Raw genomic sequence first — 25,864 nt, 5'->3', positions numbered from 1 at the left:
ACATTCTCCCACCATGGTCTCAAAGAAGTATTGGAATACAGGAAAGGAGGAGATGTCTTCTGCATCATATGTTAAGGAAAAAAAACTGATATCAGCAAAACAAAAGTAAGTAAATAATGAAGGATGTTCAGTCAAGGTTGCTGACTAGTGAAATGTGGAGTGAATTTTGCCAAGTCCTAAAAGGGAGTGCTCAAATGAAATGGTGCTAATCTATTTGTCAGTTTAAGACTAAAGAAAGTAGGAAGGAGAGAGAAAAGAAAACATTCAGCAAAAATTAAAGCTGATTAGTGGGTGTTGAAAGCAATTTAACATAATGCTACTTCAATGTCACATTGACATTCCTAGAACATTTGAATGATTGTAATGATGTATAGATCAGAAGTTAGTCAGAAGAACAATACTGTAAATTCACATACCCAAATATATACAAAGGTTACTTCCAGAATAATAAGAAAATTCTAGAATATTGTGAAGCTTGGTTTTTAAAGGGAGATTTCTATTTTTGGTCAAAATAGATGAATAAAAGAAGCATTTAAAGAAAACTGAGAATTGCATTTTAACTTGCAAAATAATACAGTTTACTATTTGCAAATATCTATTTTTTATTTCAAGCTAAACTATTTATAATAAAACGTTTTCCATATTTTAAAATTGAGGATATGTATCCTACTTCTTTTCCCAGATATTTTCATATATGATCAAAGAAATCATGGAAAAGTTGTCTGCTGCTCATGATGGATTTTGATCTGCAAATGTTGGCAGTCTCGTTTGCTGTACAATTGAGTTCAAACTCAATACATACCTCGATATACCTCCATTGCCACATTTTGTACCGCATGCTAGAATTGTATGACAGCTGTTCTGCACCCTTCGGTCAGGTATTATTTCAACAGGTTTCAAGAGGTAGCAGACACCCTCTTATACAACACAGATCCCACTCTTATCTTGCCATTCCATTCCTCTAATTGGAACCTTCAACTCAATGTCAAACAGTACAGTCCTATCCATCTTTGTTCAATTAATTATTTTAGAAGGCTGCTGCTTTTAAACAAGCATTATTCACCCAAGACCAGGTAGCAGTATCTGGTAAATAAAGTTCACAGTTTAGAAGGTTAAGAAAGTAGTGTTTGGGTTGTCTCACCTACAGATTTCTGGCTGGTCTGCTATTGATCTTTTCCAATTTGGCCTCATTACTAAGATAATTAAACATCATTTTTATTAATTATATTAAATACTAATTATATAATAAAAGCCTTCATTTTATCATTAGACCTCGGTATAACTTACTTCCAGTGTTTTCATATGTAGCAAACCACATTTCTACACTGATTAATATAATGTAATTCAGTAATGACATAAAGTTCAATTATATATTGATATTTAACTTTCATAAATGGAATCCCCTCCAACAATTAATCTAGTTAAACAACGTTTTGCTGTAGTACTGTTTGTGCCTCCCCCCACTGATTGTTCTAGATTTTTTAGCAAATTACATTTAGCTAAAAATCAGGTGTTAGCACATTACTTAATAGGAGAAAAGTCCTTAAACAAAAAACTATATATTTTTCATTTTTATTCAATTTCTATGAAAGATAAAATATAAAAATGTAAAAGAATCAAATAAACAATGTCTATTTTTTCACAATAAATTAATCCAACCAAATAATAATATGGCTTAATGTGTTATGATCCTAATTTCTTTATAATATCAGCAGATTCTAAACTAAATTCTAAGAACAGATTAAACCTTTGCAGTTATGTTGTACTTGACTAGAAATACAAATACACTGTACAAGTCATGACTTATTTGAAATGTGAGAATATAACAGTATAAATGCAGCACATAATCTCTTTTTAGAATTCTATCAAATTCATGGACCTCCAAGAGGAGAGGCACAGTGGATCAGTGGCTTAAAGACAATGGAGATGGTCTCTGCCCCAGGAGTTTGAGTCCTAGCATCATGTGCAAAGTGAGCTCCCATCACTTGCCTCAGCTTCTACCCACCTAGCAGTTCAAAATCACACTACATGCAAGTGGGATTCAGCCAGTTCGCACCACTTCGGCAGAACCGGTAACTAGTTTTTTATTGCCCTGGCCCAGAATGGACTTCCAGAAGCAGCATCCACACACAGAACCAGTTTTTCCCATATTTGAATCCCACCACTGAAGTAGATAAATAGATACCACTTCAGAAGGAAATGTGTGGCATTTCATAAAGACTGTCGGACCTCTGCTGGTGCTGGAGCTGCCTGGATGGGATGACATCAGTAGTGAGAGAAGACCCTGGATGATGCCACAGGACACTGCTCATCTTTTTGGTGTGTAGCTAGTTTGCCCCCTATGATGCTCCATGGATAAGTGTGTGAGTATGAACTAAATGGACTAGCACTCTTCGGCAGCCAAATAACTACTATGTACTAACATTGTAGTCTCCTGGCTAATTGTAGCATCACATACACTAAATAAATAAATATCCTCCAAGAAAATTCATTTAAATTAATTAATATCTAATTTTATAAAACAGACTATGAGATCAAAAGAGAGTGTGTTTGTCCTAGCCTACATATACTGTACCAAAGTGAAGGGGTGTAAGCTGCAAGAGGAGACTCTCTCTGTAGTTCCGTTTCCTTCAGCTGCTTAACATGTTGGGAGTTGCTCCTGTATTGCATGCCATAGCCAAAGGCATCAAACTACTTTTAAAAACAACTTTTTTTACCCTTATGCCCTTATTCAAAAGAGCATCAAATGCATATTTAAAAATAGCTACCTATTAATTAATGGGTTTGCCCCATGAAACAGAGATCTCTCTTGTACTACATTTGCAGCTCCTATCAGCTGTTAAGACAGGATACTCATGAGTTTAGGATTCTTCTGAAAAAAATTAAATCCTTGATTAACAACAGTCTATCTACCAGCTGATAAGGTGGTAGAATTGCTCCTAAGAATCAAACAGGCCTTTAAAAGGATAATGGGGAAATGTACCTGACAAGAACAAATATCAGGAAGCTCAATGAAATGGAGGTAGATCCATAGTAGGCTAGCACTGGGAGGGTCAGATGGTCATATTATTTTCAATATGAGCAATAGCTCATAGAGTTTGATCACTGCAAAACAAAAGCACACAGTGCTATGTATAAAAACTGAAATATAATTGTTGGAATTGCAAATTCAAAAAAATATTGTGATACAAATACTATTTCTGACTTCCACATCTGCAAAAGTTCTTTCATAGCCTAGCAGCATTTGGGTTCTTGCTGTAAACGTTCTCTGTTGATTTTTCTTGAAGAGGCTATGTCTCTTTCTGGCAAAAAGATGGAGTTTCTTATTTGTACTTTGCTCATATATCCATACGCTGCCAGCCATCCTAAGTTGAGCCTGCCAATCATTCTCTTATCCTCCATGTGTTTAGTTTAACATCTGAAAAGGAACAAAGGTCACTAGAGTCAAAACTGGGCATAAGGAGGTTTTAGAGTTGTAGACAAATACATTCCAGTAAAGTAATATTTTCTGTGAATCTTTATCAGCTGTAGGTAAACATAGTAAAACTTCACAGCACACTGAACCTTGTGTGTCTTTCATACACATTATATTCAGGCATAATCTGTCAATGAGAAAACTCAAGTGTAGAGCTGAAACACAGTCAGTATTTAAGCCACTTACAGAAAACTCATTAGCACAGTTACAGTTGGGGAAATCATTAGCAGAGGTGATAGTGACCTTCAGTAGCCTTGGACAGACGCTTTTACAAAGCTCTGAATAAGATTACATTACTGCTGAGTCTCAAAAGTATGAGTCATGTGTTGTCTATCACTAAACACATTGCTACTGGTACAACTGAAAACATTAGCCTTTTGAACTCTGATTTGTAATTAAATTTCAGCAATATTACAAAGTTTACAGCAGTTTAAAACTGAAGAAAACAGAAAACAATGAGGGAATGTCATTATGAAAAAAAAAGTGTAGCAATGAGGAACAACAAAAATGCACACTAAACCAAGTTGTTGGAGTTGGAAAAGAAAGAATGAACAGTGGGCATCTGATATTTATGCTAAGCTTTTAGTGTAAATTAATTTACACAACACTATATATGAACTGATAAGTTCGCATTCTAAAGCATTTTTCTAAATCATTTTTAAATCATTTATAATTCAGGCTTTAACACAGTTGAAGGAAACCCCAAGCATCTAGTGCGAATATTACTGTATATGTCTGCAATGAGAATGAGAAGCGTAAGTAAGTTCTGGCTGTTAAAAATCAGACTTGCTTCTACTTGACTGGTATTTCTTTAGGAATCAGGGAAGTGAAATTCATTCTGAGGAAATACAAAAGAAAGGCCCCATGTAATGTTTTGTCTGTAAATATTTTCTGATAACCTGTTTAAAAAAACATCCTGTCCCTTCACTGTCTATAGTTATAAAAAGAATGTGTAGAGATAACTATTTAAAAATTTTCTGTTCTGCTCTGACAATCTTCAAGAAATAACAAAAAAATATCTCAACAATTTGGAAAATCATTGATTTTCAAAAATGAATATATTTTTATTTAAAGATTTTATTTGATTGCTTCTTGGGGTGTAAAAAGTCATATTATAACAAAACTTTATGGTTTTTTTTAATGAGATTGAAGCATTCTTGGATACATGTGAACTGGACAGAAGGAACTGACTTCAGACCAACAATCCTTGATTAAATTAACAATGGCTTCTGAAAAGTGGCTAATATTGACCATCAAGTTGATAAATGGCTGGGAGCCCAAAGGTGTCAGTAAATGGCTGGGGGTCAATAGGCAATTGATAAATAAAGGAGGGTCAATTGGAATAAATTATAGCAGTTCTCAATTTATGAAAGTAATGGAACCTGCCCATTCAGGAATTTGAGAACTATGTTAAATGAAGCACATATTTAATGACCTTCCTGTGCCTTCTTTCTCCAGGGCATTCGTTAAATAATGCACAGGTCATTATTAGAGCATGGAGTGACTCGGGGGTAGAGGAAACCATGGGAGGCCTCCCCCATCCTCTGAGATATACCATGTTCTTCCTCCTGCTCCTTGGGTTCCCCAAAGCCCTATGGACCTCCTTCATACCCCACCCCATGACAATTACACAGTTATATTTTGAAAGTATGCAGGGTTCAGGAAGTTGGAGTAGGAAAGGGCGCTTCCTGGCTGGTCCGTGTGGCACAATTGAGAAGAAATCCTGTCACTTTTGCTTCTGTTGCAATCCTTTCCTCTCCAGCCAGTGTAAATTAGTATGATTTCTTCTTAGCCCCACCAGCATTAGCTTTATGCTAATCTTACACCAGCAAAGCTAAGAAGAAATTGTGCTTATTTTGCTCTCTTGCAATCCTTTTCTTCCCAGCCAGTGTAAATTGTACAATTTCTTCTTGGCTCTGCCAGTGCTAGCTTAACGCTAGTCTTATGCTGGCAGAGCTAAGAAAAAATCCTCTCACTTTTGCTTCCATTGCAGTCTTTTCCTATGTAGTCAGCATAAATCAGCACTGATTTACACTGGCTGGAAGGAAAGGATTGCAATGAATCAAAATAAGCACAATTTCTTCTTAGCTCTGCCAGTGTACGCTAGTCTTACAATGGTGGAACTAAGAAGAAATCAAATTGGTTTTACTTGCAGATGACCTTCTTTTATTTATTTCTAAACCTCATGCTATTGTCCCAGTGTTGATGTAAAATAATAATAATAATAATAATAATAATAATAATAATAATAATAATAATAATAATAATAATAGGTAGACAAAATGCCAAATCCAGTCTGAACATCTGACTGACTGTGCGATGATCAATAATAATAATAATAATAATAATAATAATAATAATAAGAAGAAGAAGAAGAAGAAGAAGAAGAAGAAGAAGAAGAAGAAGAAGAAGAAGAAGAAGAAGAAGAAGAAGAAGAAGAAGAAGAAGTAGTAGTAGTTGGAAGGGACCTTGGAGGTCATTCAGTCCAACCCCCTGCTCAGGCAGGAAACCCTATACCATTTCAGACAAATGGCTGTCTAGTCTCTTCTTAAAAACTTCCAATGTTGGAGCAGTCACAGCTTCTGAGACAGATTGTTCCACTGGTTAATTGTTCTGTCAGGAAATTTCTCCTTGGTTCTAGGTTGCTTCTCTCTTTGGTTAGTTTCCATCCATTGTTTCTTGTCCTGCCTTCAGGTGCTTTGGAAAATAGCTTGACTCCCTCTTCTTTGTGGCAGCCCCTGAGATATTGGAACACTGCTATCATATCACCCCTCATCCTTCTCTTCATTAGACTAGACATACCCAATTCCAGCAACTGTTTCTTATATGTTTGCTCTTCTCTGTACTCTTTCTAGAGTCTCAACATCTTTTTTTACATCGTGGTGACCAAAACTGGATGCAGTATTCTAAGTGTGGCCTTACCAAAGCATTGGAAAGTGGTATTAACACTTCACATGATCTTGATTCTATCCCTCTGTTAAAGCAGCCTAGCACTGTGTTGGCTTTTTTGGCAGCTGCAGCACACTGAGGGCCCATATTTAAGTGATTGTCCACTAGGACTTCAAGATCCCTCTCACAGTTGCTACTATTGAGCAAGGTACCATCTATACTATACCTGTGCATTTAGTTTTTCTTGCCTAAATGTAGAACCTTACTTTTTTGCCATTGAATTTCATTTTGTTAGATAGTACCCAATGTTCAAGTTTGACAAGATCCTCCTGTATCTTAAGCCTGTCTTCTGGAGTGTTGGCTATTCCTAGATGCCTTAGGTAAAATAGCAGGATAGTTTAATAACTGATCCAAATTGAAGTTGGTTCCTGAAAATCTAGTTACCCATCCAGTTAGGTAATATCAATTTCTTAATTGTGCCAATTCCATTAAATATCTAAGTATGGGTCTATCAAAGGGCATAACTAAGTTAGTGACATGCGCTTTGGGCCAGCCATTTTCTCTCAGCCTAACCCACCTCACAGGGTTGTTGTTCTGCAGAAAATAGGAGGAGGATATGTTGGATATGTTCACTGCCTAGAGTTATTTGTAAAAATAATAAGGGTGGAATACAAATAAATAAAATATAGAGATAGATTTCTTTCGATATTGACAGATGAGAGTTATTACATCTTACCCTTTGGAAAAAGAAGAATATTCAAAATGAATATTATTTTCAGATTTATTTATATAAAATAAATATATATCTGGAAATAGACTTAAAAATAAAATCTATTCTTTTTTAGAAATTTTATGGATCTATATCATCATGCTTACTATTGTGAAATATTAGATACTGACAGTCAACAAGGAATGTTAATTTTCCAATTTGGGCAACTTTGGAATCATAACATCTATGATTGGATGAACAGTATTAGGATCTTAGTACAGTGAAACTCTAATATCTGCAGAAACAATTACATCAATTAGAAAACTATGGGACATAATGCTAAGTTGACTTTACAGGGAAATCTAATTCAACTGGGAAAATTTAATGGAAGTGGGAATATTGATGAAGATGAATTTTTACTCTGTTTAAGAGACAAATATCACCTACCAAGTATAATGCAATGGAAATATTTACAGTTACATATGTTGACAACATTGTTTGGACCAGCAACATTTTCAGTTTCTGAGACACTTGAGAACGCTTGTTAAATCCTTTAAAACAAAAGGGGGAGGGACTATTCTTAGTTTCTATAAGTATCTGGAATCAGTAAATCAATTAAATATGCAGATGTTAGGCAGTGAATGGGAATAGAGGTTCCTATATTGCCTAGGCTCTAGACAATGGGAAAGTGTTTAAACCTCTGTAGCAAACCTGTCAATGGACCTCAAATTATTATTTATACAAGAACAAATAATATTTAGAATTTATTGGACTTTGTGATGTTTATATGGGAAAACCTATCAAAAGCAACATTTTATAGGAGATGTAATAAAACACATGTTTTTACAATGGCTTACAGTTATCAAATTATGGGTAAAAGTACTGGATTATGAATATAATTATGCAATAGAAGTTAATTTTGAGGACAACAACATTCTTTCCAAGCTAGTACTTGGAACTTAACAGCCAGACAGCTTAAATTGATTTTTTGGGGGGAGGGGGGGCTCATCATAACTTAAGACTGATTTTGCAGCATTGAAAGAATAAATTTAATTCAATGGACTGAAGACCTGATGGCATTTGCCACCTATGAGCAGATTCTTATAGATACAAACTTTGTATTGTCAAATATAATGGAATATGGGAGCTCATTTATATAACCTAAAGTAGATTAAAAACTATGATAGTATACAATTATATAAATGTATTTGAAATATATACTGTATATATTTGAATAATAATTAAATAACCATATGGGTAGCTATAACTATTTACAGCTAAAATGATTTATTATATACTTTTTCTTTTTTATTTGATTTTTCATCTAAAAACCATTTTCAATGTGTGAAGATTTATTCTTTTTTTTTCTTTTTTTGACAATGCATGGATTTTTATCTCTGTGGGATTTCCCCCCCCCCCCATTTTCTGTCATTCTTTTAAAAGAAATAAAAGAATATTTTTTAAAAAAAAGATCTATGTCATATTTTATTTTCAGCTGCAGTATATATTTAATTTTTAAAATTGTGATGTATTTTGGTTTTTAATTGATTTTATGACTTTTCACTTCCCAGAGTCACTTGTTTGAGATGGGCAGCCATAAACAAACAAACGAACAAAGTACATACTGTTAGTGCCTGTGAGTCTTAATGGCTACATTTTACCTTTAGAAGCAGAGGCACCTGGATAAAAGATATTGCTCATTAGTCCTGTTTCCCATTGAGTAGCTGATTGGCCATTATAGGAAACAGGATGCTGTTCAACAAAGAACTCAAAATCCAGCAAAGTTTTTATGGTCTTATTCCTGCCTGTGCCTCAGCTTGCACGCTCTTCTGGCATGCAAGGAAAAATCAGCTTCATTGTCCTACTGCCAGGATCTAGTTTGATGTTCACAAAGAAAAGGCTTCTCAAATATATTGTCTCATCTGTACTCCAAGTTGGAAGAGAAGAGTTCTGGATGAATAAGCCGTTAAAATAAACTTTATTGGCTTTCCAATGATCTTGTTTATGTCCTATTTTCCACTCCTACTGAGTAGGGATGGGCAACTTGGTTATGATCAAATCAATATACCAGTAGTAATGTGGAGCTATCACAGAGCTAACATTGTGAGCCTAATTGGTTTAGTAAAAGTGGAAGGATTTAAAGAAAAATAAATGTTTTCAGACAGCCACTAGTTTAGCTGACCTATTTAAGTTTGCATTTTTATCAAGAGAAAAAGAAAGAAAATCTGCACCATCCCACTTTTGTAGTCTGATTATGTGGCAATAAAAATCTGGCTGGAAATAATGATGATGGTATTATGAGTTTCATTTATGCTTCCTTTTCTAGTTTCAGGGAGTTTGTTCTTTAACCTGTTTTTCCTGATTCCTTTCCCAATGAAGGAAAAAAGAGGAATTGGGTAAACACTTCTACCAGATGTTGCTTAAAATTTAACAGATTGCACAGCAGTATGAATATTTTGATGGAGGCTAAATTAAGTTCTGTCTGTTTTTCTCTTCTGTGATGACTTGTTCTACACTGGTTAAGCTCAATAATTTGGAAACACTTTAAAGTTTCTTCTGTATTTCCCACTACCTATTTTCCTCCAAGGTCCAACTCTGTCCCTGTTTTTATGCTACTGATTTTGCTAGTCTTTTTTTCACTTTCTGTTTTTATTCTATTTAATTTATTAGCCTTTGATTGTTTCTTCACCTTGCCTCCACATCCCAGATGAGCTATACCTGCTTTTCTAGCCTGCATTCATTATACCTTCTTTTGTGGTATAGTCAGTTTAGTTCCATCCAGTGCTTTTTTTCAAAAAAAAAAAAAGGTGCCGGAACTCACACATGTCATACAACCGGCCTTGCTCACTCTACAAGGTTCCATCCAAAAAAAGATGGTAGAACTCCGTTCTGGGCATTCTATGAGAAAAAAAGGCCTGGCTCCATCATAAAATTATAAAAGATATGCCAACAAGTCCAGCATCTTTTTTTCCTTAATAATATTTTATTAATTTTCTAATTTTACATTTAGGTATTTAAAAAGCAATGTGGTGGCTGGGTTAATCAATAATTCAATAACATACAAAAATCTTTGTACAAATCACAAGTTACAACATCAAATATTTCCTCTCTTTTTCCCTTAATATCTATTATCTTGTATTTAAGCTAATGCAGTTCTTATTATATTAACTAAGTAAAAACATCATTATTACATTTATCAATACATTTTTAGCTTATACGTATCTTAATTACTTTTACATTCAATCTTATAGACAATCAATGTCCTGTTATTGATTTTTTCCCAATTTTTAGTTTCTGATCAATATTAAAATTTAATATTGATATTTATAATTTCCAGGCTTTAGGTAACCAAAGTTTCTCTTATCTCAGTTCATAACAGAATCTAATATTCAAAATACACATCTTATCTATTTGAGTATAGCCTTGTTCTATTTCCTAAAAGTTATCTATTTCTCACCATATTAAATCATCTAATTAATAATACAGTATCCCCTTTAATAAATCAAAACCATTATATATATTTTCTGGGTTAATCAAACTATTCATAATTTTTTTCTTTTGGGTCTAATTTTTAAATATTAAAATCCTTATTTTCAACTATATTTTAAATTTAATGACCAAAATTCCCCTTACTTCAATTTCTCCTTTTAATCCTCTGATTAGTAATATGAAATCCCCTCTAATAAATCAAAACCCCAATTTTCTTCAGCCTTATTCTGGTTTTCTTCCTTTGCCAACTAGTCTTCCATGTCAATGCTTTTAAATCATCAAATAGATCTCCCTCTATTATTATATATATTATTTGAAATAAGAGAGACCATTTAGTTGTCATTTTTTGGAAGGGCTAGCCCATTTGTATTCATTAGATCATCTCCCTATTATTCCAATTCCCCATAATTGCCTGATATGTTTATCTTCCATTCAATCTGTTCTTCTTCTTTCTCCTCAAATTTCTTCTGATTTATATAGAAAGCCTTTTCCATTTTCAGTGTTGTCACTTCCTTTTCTGGATTTTCCATTAACTGTATTTGTTGATCAATTGAGTCCTGTGTGTTCGTATTTGATTGTTCCACTTCTTCTGTTATCTTCTGCATTGTTAGTTCTTTAGTTGTAGTCAAAATTTGGGTTTGTATATCTAAGCTGGCATTTTGTTCTTTTATGTTGCATCTTATTTTGTCACAAGCTGAAAGAATGATTTCATGTATTGCTTTCAACATGGAAAGGATCTTTTCCTGATTTTCATCCATATTCTCTTAATAGTGTGTTAAGTTGAGGATTTTAAAATCAGACGTTAAATATGATTTTATAACTAGGTATGGGACCAACAAGTCCAGAATCTTATTACTGTGATTCACAATCATTTCCTGACCACTTGAATAAATCAGAAGTTATTGATTTCTGCATCTTAAACCTTAAAAATGGTTTAAATTACTAATAAAGTGTGTGCTTTATGTAAGAAGCTGCATAGGTCAATGATTGCCTAAGAAAAATAATTTACTGTACAAAGGATAAGCAAAATGAGATCATATATTTCAGTTATGACAGAAGAAAATGTTTTCTTCCAAATATATACTTTGATTTAAAAGCCAGAAATGTTTTTTTAATAATGTATGTGCATTTGGAACTTTATAAAAGAGCATGGTTTATAACATAGGGCAATTGATAAAGAAAGAAATTAAGCTGATAGTTTAAATGGTTACTATAACACAAGAAACCAACTTAGTATTTGGTTAGGGCACAATAGCCATACTAGCACTTCCAAATATAAGAGAAAAAGGAGGTATGAGTTTTAGGCAGAAGAACATCTTAAGAAAGTTGGTGATAGAACCTTCACTACAAAGTTTATAATTATATGTAAGAAGGAGATTAAGATATGAAAAGGTTTGGAGTTTGGATCTGAAAGCCAGATCATATTGAAAGAAAAACCTACAACTACAATTATGTGGGCATTAGTTGGTGAAATTGAAAAAGGAAAATCAAGAAAGGAAAATTTTGAAGTGGTCAAAGTAATGAATGAGCAAAGTGTGAACCATCTTTACCTTTGCCTTTTACCACCTTTAATTTTTTTTAATATTATAGTGTGAAAAAATATGACTTTATTATGATTGAATATAGGTACAGAGAGAAATTAACCTTTTGTGCCTAATCAAAATGATAACTGGTAGTGTATTCATTCAACAATAATAGAAGAGAAAATAATAGCAATATTTAATATTTGAGAATATCATGAAGCATCCAGCATATGAGGAAACAGTGTAAATTTGGATGCAAGAGGTCTACATTGTATCCTACATAAGTAGGAAAACAATGGAGACTCTTAGAGATCTCAGTAAAAAGATGAACTATTGTAAGTGCTACTGGACAGAAGGAAATAGAAACATTTGGGAAAAAGATAATGAGTTATGAAAAGGAAATGATCTGATTTATTGAAGGCAACAGAAAGGTTAACAGTGATTAGATTAGGAAGATATAGGGTTTTTATTACTATTAAAACTGTTTCAGGGTATTCAGGGTACAAGCCAAAATAGAAAGGGTCAAGAGCACAATTAGAAGATAAATGCTGAGGAATGGGCTTGAAAGAAATTAGATGGCAGTTGGAGCATAGGATGGAGCAAAGGATAGACTTTTAAAAAGGGGCAATATTTAAATGTACAAGGGGAACCAGATGAAAGAAGAGGATTTGATTACATGAAAGAGCAGGGGGGAAATGGTGGTATTGATATCAAGACAATTCAGAAGAAAGTAGCGGTTAAAAAAAACATGGATTTAAAAGAGTAATTAACGAAGGAAACATGAAATTTTTATAAGCATATGTTTATCAAATTGAAAAGAAATGTGCTATTGGAAAGATAGATCAAAGACCACACAATATAGTAATGTTTATTCCAGCCCCAATCTTTTATTCAGACTTGAGTACTGAAAAAAATTACTTATGTGCAAGTATGCCCACTTCAAATAACGTTGGTTATTAAATATGAACAATAAATCAGTTTTCAGTTCAAATCTGTTCTACATAAAATGTTTTAAGTCTTTTCCAAATCATATTATTTTAAAAATCAATTGAGTTTCAAATAGAAGTTGCATTTATTTTGTCATTAAATATGCATCACCCAAGACAAGATTTCAATATGTGTTTTAGTGTTTTAAAGCAAAAAGATGGATTGCAAATTTGGATAAGTTTTAAATCAGGATCAGCATTTACTTCAGAAAATACATAGAATGTCAGTTTGCCTTCAGATATCGACCAAATTATGTTTTAAATACCCCTCATTTTAAATCACTCAATGAAGTCTGTCTCCTATTTTCTAGATTCTTCAGGCCCCTAAGGTGACAATTTGTAAGATCATCAAAATCTGAAGATACTTTTTGGAAAAATTTCTTTTTTTAATCTATTCTGTTACCATGAGAGTATGGAGACAAGAACTAAATTCAACAACTATTGACAGACATTTTTGTATAAGGATGAGAATGAAAAGGAAAGAAGATTAATGTTCCGTTGGCATTTAAAATGTATGCCCTGCATTTCCCCACCATTCCTTTTCTTCCTCATATATAGTTTTGAAACCTTTCTATGTGTTCCTAAGTGTTTAGTATATGTATTTTTTTTATCCAAAGGATTCTATTCTTTTAATCTATAACACTTTCTCTTCATGGCATTCTAAATGACGCAGATGTTACTATATATTCCTTTAGAAATGTTTTTAGATTTTTCTATCCAACTGCTATGCTATAGAGAAAATGAATGAATGGTACCTTTGCCCACTGCATAAAAAATCATATAATTCACTGCTAATTGAAATAACTACCTGCATATTTTAGAAGGATCAAAGTATAGGTATCTAAGTATAGGTATCTAAGTTTATGACAAAAATAGTTACAACTATTTAATTAAAGTGCTTATTTATTCAGTCTTGATTAGCTATCTTTTTTGATCCTATTGACAATTATTGTTAATTTAAATCAGACTGTTGTTCCCTTTCCAGGGATGTTCCCTATTCCAGAGATTTCAAATTATGGAATCTGTTAATTTAAAAAAAAAATCTGAAACCTGATCCACAAAATGGCGGCTGTGATATTTTTTCACAAAAAGACAAGTCTTTTCTGTTGTATCTTATAAAACTTACAATAAGCACCCATATGAGCCTAGCCTTGCCTTTGACCTTGACCTGTCTTTGTATTCATAGAATCATAGGGTTGAAAGGGATCTAGGAGGTCTTGTAGTACAACCCCCTGCCCAAAGCAGAAGTCCTCATACCATCGTACACAAATTGTACAGTCTTTCCTTTCATTCCCTTCTCTTCCCTTTCCTTCCCTTCTCTTCCCTTCCCTTCCTTAGTCTCAAAGAATCCCATCAAGTTTTAAAAGACCCCCCCCCCAGGTTTCCATGGAAAAAAATCTTGAAATCCTTCTTCTACGCCATTCTTTAAGATAATGCAAAATGGACCTGAACTGTATGTGAATCCAACTCACGCTTTAGGGTAACACTGAAAGTCGGTGCCTCATTCTTGCCTTCATAAATGCCTCCCAACCTATCTGCTTTATCTTCTAGTTGATATTATTGACTTTATTGTATATAATAGCATTTTTTCCTGAAGAGCTCTTTGGCTGATGAACAATATTAAATTATTTAATTGACTGTATTATTTGCACTGGAAAGAAGTACAATCAAATGATATCTGATTAAAAATAACTAAATATTTTATTTCATCTTTCTTCTTTATCTCTACTATATAATTTTCAATTGATGTCTCTATGGTCATAATGTTGGAAGGTCTTCAGAACACAAGAAAGTTGGCTGAAGCTCAATTTACATGTAAGGTTAAAATGGCCTGAAAAGTCCTACAAGATGATAGTTCTTGGCTGTCTGGTGTCCTCAGTCAAGAAGAAGGTTTAAAAGGTAAAAAATGGTTAAAAATTGACACTTGTTTCACTACAGTACTTATGTATATATCATCTGAAATACAGTCAATTCATTTTAATAGTTAGCTTCTTGTTTTGTATATTGGATTTTTATCCAATCTCTTTCAGATTAACTCCTGGTCTGTATATATACATTTTTGTCCAATTTTAGTCCCATAACAACTTAGTGACACAGGTTAAGTTGGGAAGCTGGAGAGTGTGCATAAAACCCAATGAACTTCTTTGATTGAATGAAAACGTGAAACTGCTCTTCTCAGTCCTAGTCTCATTAGAGGAGTAACATAGCCCCCTTTCCTTTTTCTACTTAGGTATTATAACACTAACTCTCTTGCTTTTTATATATCTATTCTTTATCTGCATGTTTTTGTTTTTGCAGTATTAAGTTTGCACTTAATATTATAGCTTATGTTTTAAAGCTGTATTAAGCTTTCATGAAGTCTTCTCTTAAGATTCCTATTTAAAATGAGTCGTCAAGAGTAGCAATAAGAATGAGAACTTTACACCCACATTTTTGTCCTCAAGGCACTTTTTACTTTGCCAAAGTGGTTGCTATAGTTGTATGGTAAAAGCAATTTTGCATAGCAACTGGAAGCTTTTTGCACATGCACATATGAGCCCAGTCCTGAACCTGCATTCCAAAGCTAGCTCTAATTCCAACTTGAAAGCAAGATGTTTCCCATCTTCAGTTGCAGGCAGGTGTAATTAAATGTGGTCTTTCAAGCTACTCAGCACTACATCATTTTCCAAAGATTAAAACCAATCCTTTAAATTCAGCTTAGAAATGCACCAGCAACTAGTACAGCTGGTGCTTTGTAGATATCGCATGAATCAACAGCATAGTCTCCTCTCTAAAAATTGGAGGGTGCTTTAAAAAGGGGGGGGGGAGAGAGATTAATCCTCTCTATGTCCTGTGGGAAACTGGAAAAATCTGAAAAAAAAACTGAAGCTGACTTAGGTGTTTCTATGGGAAGCAATTTTCCTTGCTTTTGGTACAGTGTATGGGAGTGAAATGGAGATTTAGAGGAAGCAGAAATTACTAAATTTCCCTATTACAGACTGCAGAATTTTTTGAATGCTTTTCCTCACATTGCTCCCCATCAGTATCCCCAATAAATAAATGAATAACAATAGGAAATTATATGTTAAAGTTACTGACTAACAAACTTACAGTCTTCAGATTGTTGGTCAATTAATTAAGCACCAACTGAAGAGTTCTGAACATCCTAAGTTAGCAGAACTGGAAAAAAGGCTGAATGCAGTGATTGGAAATATTATGGAAGGCACAGGATTTACCAGCAGTACTACAGCAATAGCATCATCCACTACCTGAAACATGTTAGTTTACAGAAGTCCTATAAACTTCTTGAATACAAAGAGGCTTTTTCTCTTACTAGAAGGTATACTGTAAAGGTGTTATGGTTTTTTTTAAAGAAAATGAAGTTAATTGACATTTCCTGAATATGAATATGAAACTCTTTGTTCCATATTCTGTGACTATTTCTAAGGCTGATGACTGTAAAACCTTCTTATTATAAAAAAAAGTTTACATATTATGAGATCTCATCCTCACTTCACCCTAATGCCAGCACACCTTGGTAACTAATTTGATATGAATAACAGAATGACAGAATGAGTTGGAAGGGACCTTGGAGGTCTTCAAGTCCAACCCACTGCTAAAGCAAGAAACCTATACCATTTCAGACAAATAGTTTCTCCAATTTTTTTCTTCGAGTGTTGGAGGCAACTTCTGGAGGCAAGTCATTCCATTGATTAATTGTTCTAATTTTCAGGAAATTTCTCCTTAGTTCTAGGTTGGTTCTCTCCTTGATTACTTCCCAGCCATTGCTTCTTGTTTTGTCTTCAGGTGCTTTGGAGAATAAGTTGACCCCCCTTTTCTTTATGGCAGCCCCTTAGATACTGGAACTCTGCTGTTATGTCACAGTCCTTCTTTTCATTAAACTAGGCGTGCCCAATTCTTCCAACCTTTCTTCATATGTTTTAGCTTTTAGTCCCCTAATCATCTTTGTTGCATTGCATTCCACTTGTATCAGAAGCACCAAGGTGCTTCCAGGTTGAAATGATTAGCCAGTGACATCACCATTATCCAGGGAATGCCCTGTTGGGGGGCTCCTGCAGGAGCTGGAGCAAAGGACAGGAGCTCACCCTGTCCCACAGCAGCACTTGGATCTTGAACACAGGTTTGCTGCATGTCAAGCCAGCATTCCAACCACATGAGCCACTGTGCTCCTATCTGATAATGTACAACCTAATTCATGGGTTCCTTATATACAAGAACTTAGCACTCTTTTGACACAAGGGGTCCCTGGTGCTCTCTAAGCTTGATTTCTTGCAGACATTCCATTACCCAAACTACATCTGAAATGCATGCAAGGAAACAACCAACTTCCAAAACCACCAAGGACCCCTCATTTCAACCTTGAGCTACAAATATTCTCTTTTATTGATTCTCTTTTGAAAAAAAAACTGTTATGTCTATAGTTACTTCTGCACAGGTTAATATAAGCCAGAAATGAGGACCACATTCTGCCAGCTATACACTGCTAGTTCAGCTAACATGGAAAGGTAACACCATTTTGTATATTTCATGGGCTTCTTCCAAGTGCTGCCAGACACAGTCACTTTCTACAATCACTAGCATCCCTTTGCAGTATAAGTGGAGGATAGACCTTGTTTATTACCAGTTGCTTTCTCCTGCTCCACTCAGTGACACTGCTCCACAACCATTGTTAATCAGGCTATTTCTGAGCTATTTCAGCATATATATATATATATATTCAGAAGAAGAGAAGGCACCTTTACAGGTAAAAAAAAATTGTGCCATTCCAAACATCTACCTACGCTTCCTGTCTTTGCCCACTTATGTTAGGCAAACTGATAGGTTGATATTTTCCTGTGACAGCTGTTGTATCGTAGGAAGAGAAATAAAGACAGAGAATCCACCAATTGCTTTCTTTGACTTTTTCTCCGTTAGAACAATCAGGACACCACCAGTCACCAATTCTCATGATGACTGAAAAAAATAAGGCTAAACAATTGGGAAAATAAATTTGAGGCCAACATGTTTTTGTGCTTACTCAAGGACAGGTCAATAGAGCTTTAACCCAGCCACTAGCTGTGCCTATAGTGACCCACCAAAATTATTAAACATAGCAACTATTCACATAAAAATCTTATCCTCTGTCTGGGAACATAAGTTGCCTAAGTCAGAGTCATATTTACTTTCTCATCCCCAAAAGACAAAAAACCACTGGCTTTAATTTAAGTTATGTTGACTTTCAAATGTGAATGTTATGCCCCAGAGCCCTTGCTTAACAGTTAATTTTGTCTTGTGCTTAACCTTGATAAATAAGAAGGACATGGTCTGTTCTTTGTAGCATCTCTGTTGAGGTAATATCAGAGTGCACAACACTGGAGCAGCAAGGTCACAGCATTTGCCCACTTGAAAGTGCATCAAAAGGGCAATGTCAGTTAGGAAGTTGAAAAACAAAATGAAAAAGAAGTCCACCCAAAGTAATAAATATTTTGCTCACGAAATTGAGAGTTGTTTGGAAAAGTAGGATTTTATTCACTTGTACTTAACACAAAAAGAAAGAGCCTGGGGGCAGAATAGAAGCAAATTACATTTTTTTTAAATATGTTCCTTATTGTATATTCCAAAGATCAGAATAAATAGCTTAACATGTAAGGCTCCTTTATGCATTACAAAGCATAATACTTCCTTCTGATCTGTCCTTGACAATTTGCCATCTTCCTATTTACTAATGCCACTAACCCTGTATAATCCATCTGCATATACCTTAAATAAACCTTTCCAATATTCCCCAAATCAGTGACTGTAAAATAGCTTGAAGCATAATATATATTGGTAGTACAGTGACATCCAGTGATAGAAGCCGGATATTGCAATGATGTAAAGTGCTCTCTTCCTCCCTCCTCCCCTAGATAATCTAAAACTGGGATATATTGAACCTTGTGGAGTTTGGGTTGTCAGTGCTAAGTGTTTGGATAGCAAAGCTTTCTCCTACATAACAATAACAATGGAATGTTGATTTACTATCTTTTCATCCTACTGTACCATTGTTCTAAAAATCTCAGTCTTCTAATCTTTTATCTTTATAACAGCCTTGTGACATAGACTAGGTAAGATGCAACTGCTGGCTGAGAAGGGATGGAACTTAACTTCACTATCAGGTTTTCCTTAATTTGCCAAACTGCCTATGTTAGGAAACAGTTCCATTACAGGTTGTTAAGGCATGTTAAAATAATCCATTTTGTATTTTCTGTTATTAAATTATATTAACTATTATGATTAATTAATATGTTTTACAGGATTGCTTAAAAATATAACTATTACTAAATGAATTATTTTGAATTCTCTTTTATTTTTATTTATTTATTATTCAATTTATACACCACCCATGTCACCCAGAGTCGTATTCATGATACTCTTACATAGTTTTAGGAGCACATTATTTCTTCAATCCAAACTGTGGTAAGATTTACAAATGTGATTCATAACAATTTTCAGCTGTATCTACAGAAGTGATGGTAGGAAGTGGGGATGGTGACAAAGGAAATATGTCTGGAGCTTTCCCCTTTACAAGATTCTACTTCTATCCAGTAAATAGGAAACAGTATGAAATAATTCATTGCTTGGGCTATTATAACCCTGTCTCAGGCCACATCACTTTTATCACATGGGGGGAAAGTCTATAGGGGGTCACTATCAGTTGACACCAAATGGATGGGATGTAATCCTCATAATCATCAAGTTGCCTAACTGATCACATTTTAACCCATCAGAAAATGTTTTTTTCTGGGTATCTATTGATATTCCGTGCAATGAAAAAAATAGTGCTCTCTCAAGAGAGTGTTTGTTATACCTTGATTTTTCTATAGTCTAGCTCAAAGTTCTCCAACCTTTCCAGATGGTTCCATGTGAGAGGCCGGCAAGTGTGTGCATACACCGTTCCATTTGTCCCTAACCCAGTCCTACAGGTCTTGGAGTGTGTGTGCATGCATGCATGCATTTGCTCGTTGCTAATACAAGTGGGGATACACAGGCAAGTGGGCACTGTCTTACCCACCATTTCCATAGCCTGGTTGCAACATCTCATGGCCCAGTAGAAGGCCATGGCCCGGAGGTTGGGGGCCCCTGGTATTGCTAATTTGTCTATTAGGTTTTTTTACAGTAAGAATGGAATCCATATTTAGGTGACATTCAGATGGTTACATTAAAGGCATCTCCACTAGTTTTTCAGCCAGTGGAAAAGCATAGCAGTATAACATTTCCTGGCCAAAGTGCTGAGCCCTGTTCATCACACTACAAGGTTGATAACTAGTGCTGTTCTTATAATTTCAATGAGTAGCAAATTAAGGAAAGAAGTTAGTATAATATTCCTACTTTGTTTCCTGTCTAACCAAGCACTGATGGCTAGTAGGAAAAGAACTGCCAATCTACCTGTCTAGATGGGATAGGTAGGACTGAGTGAATATTTGCAGGTACTTGAAATAGCCATCAGAACAGAATTATAAAATATAAAATATGATTACATGATAATACTAAAAGCATATATATATATATATATATATATATATATATATATATATATATATATATATATATATATATGGTTAATAACACTAAAAATATGAATCCTGGGAATATTCATATCGAAAATTTAATGAACACCAAGGTATTAATTAAAACTATAAAAGTTTAATTTAAAAACGCCAAGCTTTCGCCGTCACCTGCCGGCATCATCAGGGCTGAGCCGCCAGGATGTGAGAGAGTCATTTTATAGGCAGATCGAGGTCTGCACTCGGCTCCTCAATCTCGTCACCGGGCCCAATTGGTTAGATTGTGCTCTGGTGGTTCGTTTCTTTCTGTCCTTCCTAGCTGCGTGTATGTCTTCATCTACCTTCTTTTCTTTGAATTCTAAGGTAGGTGATGTGAACTCCTCATCTCTCCGATTGTCTCTATCCCTCAATCCATTCCCCCTTTCGGGTTCGAGTGGTAATTTACATTTGTCCTTTTCTTTTCCCCAATCACATTTCACCCAGTCACTTTCTCTATGGGTATCTTTCCTTTCGTCCTTAACGCCCCTCTCTCGTACCCAACTGTCATCAAGATGATCATGCACAGTGTTCCAGACTGGGTGGGGTGACTCGATAGGTTGTTTTTCTGTGGGGGTGGTCTCATAATTGTAATTATCTTTGGTTACTACACCCTTCCCCTCCTTTTTGTCCTCTGCGCTCTTGTCATGTGTGCTATAGTCCGAGGTCTTGGTTTGGGGGGGGTGGAGTTACGATCTTCCTGAGCGTCGTAACGCTCCTTCCTTACTCTCCTCTTCGTTCCGACGCCTCTCGCTCCTGTGTGTGTATGACGGGAGTCTTTGGAGTGCATAGGTGTTGCCGGTACGAGGCGCAGCAGGCTGATCTCATTAGCTCCGCCCTCTCACGCACCTCTCCATCTGGGCCCGTTCTTCTCCTTACTTTCCGGATCGTCCGCTGGCTTGCTGTTATACTCGGCGCCGTCCCACGCTCCATATGTTTTTAAATCGGCTGATGGTGCAGAGTGGGGGGATCGCTTCTTCCCCCTTGAATCGATCACCTTGTTTCTTTCTGAGCGCCGGTGAGGTGTCAGGTTTGACAACTCTACCCATCCTTATCTATCGTGTCCCCTTGCACACCAACTGGGATATCTCCGATGTTCATGGTGCAGGGATTCTGGGCTTTAATTCCTATCGCTCTCTTAGCTTTTTGTAAGCGTGTTAACATTGCGGGGGTAGTGGGGATTCTCGATCTTTGCCCCTCCTTTCCTGGATTGCATCGAGCTGACTGGGGGGTTGGCACATCCCCTATGGCTCTCTCGTTAGGTTTGCTGTCAGGCCAGCAGTAGCGAGATGGGTGATTGGTCACGCTCCATAATCTAAGTGCCAAATGTGCCGGACAGAGGTCAATGTGCCGATTGATAGAGCTGCTGTTGGACAGCCATGCTTCCTTAAGCAATCGGCCTCCCTTTGTACTGTCACTTGCCAAGACATCTACCTCGTTAAAATTAAAGCGGTGACCCAACTCCGCCATATGAGTCCATATCTGGGAGTGCTGTTCACCCCTTTTCACAGCTAGTCTGTGTTCGTGGACCCTAGTCTTCACTCGTTTGGAAGTTTCCCCAACATAGTTGCACGGGCAGTCCATACAGTCAATCTTATATATGGCTGCCGATCTCTCCATGTTGGGGAGCAGGTCCTTGGGGTGCATGATGGCTGCCCGTAGCGTTTGGCTGGATCTATGTGCTACTTGTATATTATATGGCGCCAAAATTCTCGCCATATAATGATGACAGTTGGACACGAGGGAGCGGTGTTAAAGACGAAAGGAAAGATACTCATAGAGAAAGTGACTGGGTGAAACGTGATTTGGGAAAAGAAAAGGACAAATGTAAATTACCACTTGAACCCGGAAGGGGGAATGGATTGAGGGATAGAGACAACTGGAGAGACGAGGAGTTTACTCCACTTACCCTAGAATCCAAAGAAAAGAAGGTAGATGAAGATACACACACAGCTAGGAAGGACAGAAGGAAACGAACCACTGGAGCACAATTCAACCAATTGGGTCCGGTGACGAGATCGAGGAGCCGAGTGCAGACCTCGACCTGCCTATAAAATGACTCTCTCATATCCTGGCGGCTCAGCCCTGATGATGCCGGCAGGTGACGGCGAAAGCTTGGCGTTCCTGGATTTTCATGGGGAAAGTCTATAGAGGGTTACTATCAGTTGACACCAAATGGATGTGATTAATCCTCATAATCATCAAGTTGCCTAACTGATCACATTTTAACCCACCAGAAAATGGTTTTTTCTGGGTATCTATTGATATTCCGTGCAATGAAAAAAATAGTGCTCTCTCTATCCCTTCCGGGCAAAGGGAAGGGATAGAGAACGCAAGAGTAGAGGTAGAACCCCTGAACCCCCTCTGGATTTATTTCTAGAGGGGGTGAAAGGAGTGTTCCCTCGGAGCTCTTGCTGATCTCCGCCTCCCAGCTGTTTTTGCTTCCTTGGAAGCAAAAGAAACCGCCGCTTCTATCTCCGTGTTTACAGCATTTTGGTGAGTAATTTTTAAACGGACGGAGCAGTTTAAAGGACTTTTTCTTATATTTTAGGTGTTTATTTTTTTTATTTGATTTTTACTATATTTTTCCTCCTTTTCTTTTTACTAGTGAAAAACTTAAGATGGCGTTTTGAAAGTGTCGGAGAGTTTTTTTTTCCTTTCTCTTTTGTTTTACTTTCCCTTTTTAAGGATTTTTTGCTTTTTTTTTGCTTTTGGCTTAGAATTTTTTTTCTTGAATTGTTTGCTCTTTTTACTTATTATTTTGATTTATTATTTTGGACTTTTGATTATAGTTTGTCTCTTTTTAAAAATTCTTTTTTTCTTTTTTTCCTCCTCCCTTTTTGGCTGGAGGGGAAAAGGAAGTGACAATTGTGCTTTTTTAATGGCTTCAAAAAGGCAGCAGCAGCCTTCCTCAATACCCAATTTATTTCTTCTCCTATAACTTCCACACAGTTAACACAACAAATCTAAATTGCACCACCGGCTCAGCCACCACCCTCCCCTCCTCTACCTGGGCAAGAGGTTAGAGGCATAATGGGAGAGATTGTAGTTCAAATGAGAGAGGAAATGACTCAATTTGTTTCACAGATTAAATCAAAATTAAATCTGATCGGGGATAAAGTCTAAATTGCAAGAAAATAATAATGAATTACGACAATAGCTGTTTCAGGTTTGGCTACTGTGGTGGTTAAGCTCGATGCAAGGCTTGAGGAAGTGGAAGACAAAGTTGACTCTTTAGATGACAAAATTCAAGACGTGGAAAGGAAGGTGGACTCCTCACAAGAAGATATTTTGATGTTTCAGTACAGACAGATGGAGTATGCTCTGAGGATTAGAGGCCTCAAGGAAGATATGAATCAAGATTTGATGGAGGTGGTTCTTAGTGATCTGGCGCTGGCTTTGGATATGGATAAAGGAGAATTACAGAGAGAAGTGGAAAAAATTTATAGACTCAACTCCTGGATTGCTAAGCAGAAGAATTTGCCCAGAGATGTGGTGATTTACTTTACAAAGAAGTCCCTGCGGAATGAGATTATACAAGCTTTTTACAACAAAAGATTTCAGATTGCCGCCCAAGATGTCATCATTCTAAAGGAAATCCCATCTAAAATTTTAAGAAGTAGGAAAGACTTTGCTTTTTTAACCAATGAGCTTAAAGCTAGATCGATGCCATTCAGATGGGAAATTCCGATGGGTATCGTTTTGAGCCATGCTGGGACACGTTACAGATTGAACACAGTTGACAAAGCTAGAGATTTCTATACTTCGGTCCTGAGTGCAGGCTCAACTTCATCTGGTCGGAAATCTTTGAGTGCTAAGGAACCTGAGCAGCAATCTGAGGCACTAGATTTGGTTTCCGCAGGGATGATAGAAGTGGCAAAGCAACGCCAAACAGAGGCTAAAGAGCAGAGGATGACTCGTGCAGCCTATAAGCGTAAAGAGAAAGAGCAACGTAAAAAAGAGCCCAAAGAGAATTCTCCTGGAAGTGCATCACCGCCGGTGGGAGGAGCAAGACCCAAGAGTTATGCAACACACGCAGCTCTGTCAGAGTTTGATGGTGTCTTCTCCAGGCTGCGTGCCAAGGGAGATGGCCAAGTTTTTGACCTGGAATGTTAATGGATTGAATTCTCCTCAGAAACGGAAAAAAATCTTTTATTATTTGAAGCAACATACCAATGATGTTATTTGTTTACAGGAAACTCATATTCTACTTAAAGATCAGAAATATTTAGTTAATGCTCGTTTGGGATCTCATTTTATATCTCCTGCACCTGGGAAGAAAGGGGGAGTTGTTATATATGTTAAACAAAACCTGCCAGCTTGTCTGGTAGAATCAGATCCCCAGGGGAGATATGTGATGATTGAACTTGGTATTTATGGAAAGAAAGTACTTATAGTTGGACTTTATGCTCCAAATCAACAACAGGAACAATTTTATAAACAGTTACACCAAAAAATAACTTTGCTTGATTATAGATCAGTGGTATTAATGGGTGATTGGAATGGTGTCTTAGACACACAAAGGGATAAGAAAGGTTCCTCTCCTTTTCTTAAACAAGCAAGGCTACCTAAAGCCTTTTTTGATATGAAAGAAGACTGGGAATTAAGGGACTATTGGCGGGAACGTAATCAAGAGGAGAGAGACTTTACTTTTTTTTCTGACAGACACCAATCTTTTTCAAGAATTGACTTTTTCTTGATTACCACGGATTTGTATAATAAAGTAAAGAATGTAAAGATTTTTCCTAGATCACTGACGGATCATAGTCCAGTTTGGATGGAGTTGATTCAAGAGAAAGAGGAAAGAAGATCCTGGAGAGTTAATGAAAATTTGTTTAGACAAGAGAAGAATGTTCAAAAACTAAAGGAGTGTTTAAAGGACTATTTTGCTTTGAATATGTACAAGGGGACTTCAATGTCAATGGTATGGGATGCAGGTAAAGCATTTATGCGCGGTGTTTTGATAAAAATGAATAATTTTTATAAGCGAAATCAGATTCAGAAACGTAGAGAACTTGAAGATGAAATTAAACTAAAAGAAAGGGCTTTGATTCTAAATCCTTCTGATGAAAGTACTAAAGAATCTGTAAAGTTATTAAGGTCACAATTTAATATGTTGATAGCAGATCAAGCTGCAACCAATTTATTATTTATGAAACAAAATACATTTTGTAATGCTAATAAGCCGGGGAGATGGTTGGCTTATCAATTAAGAAAGAAACAGAGACAGAGAA

The sequence above is a fragment of the Crotalus tigris genome, unplaced genomic scaffold (genome assembly GCF_016545835.1).
Source record: "Crotalus tigris isolate CLP2741 ecotype Arizona unplaced genomic scaffold, ASM1654583v1 scf7180000017658.5313226, whole genome shotgun sequence".
Classification (NCBI taxonomy): Eukaryota; Metazoa; Chordata; class Lepidosauria; order Squamata; family Viperidae; genus Crotalus; species Crotalus tigris.
This window is presented reverse-complemented; position numbering follows the sequence as displayed.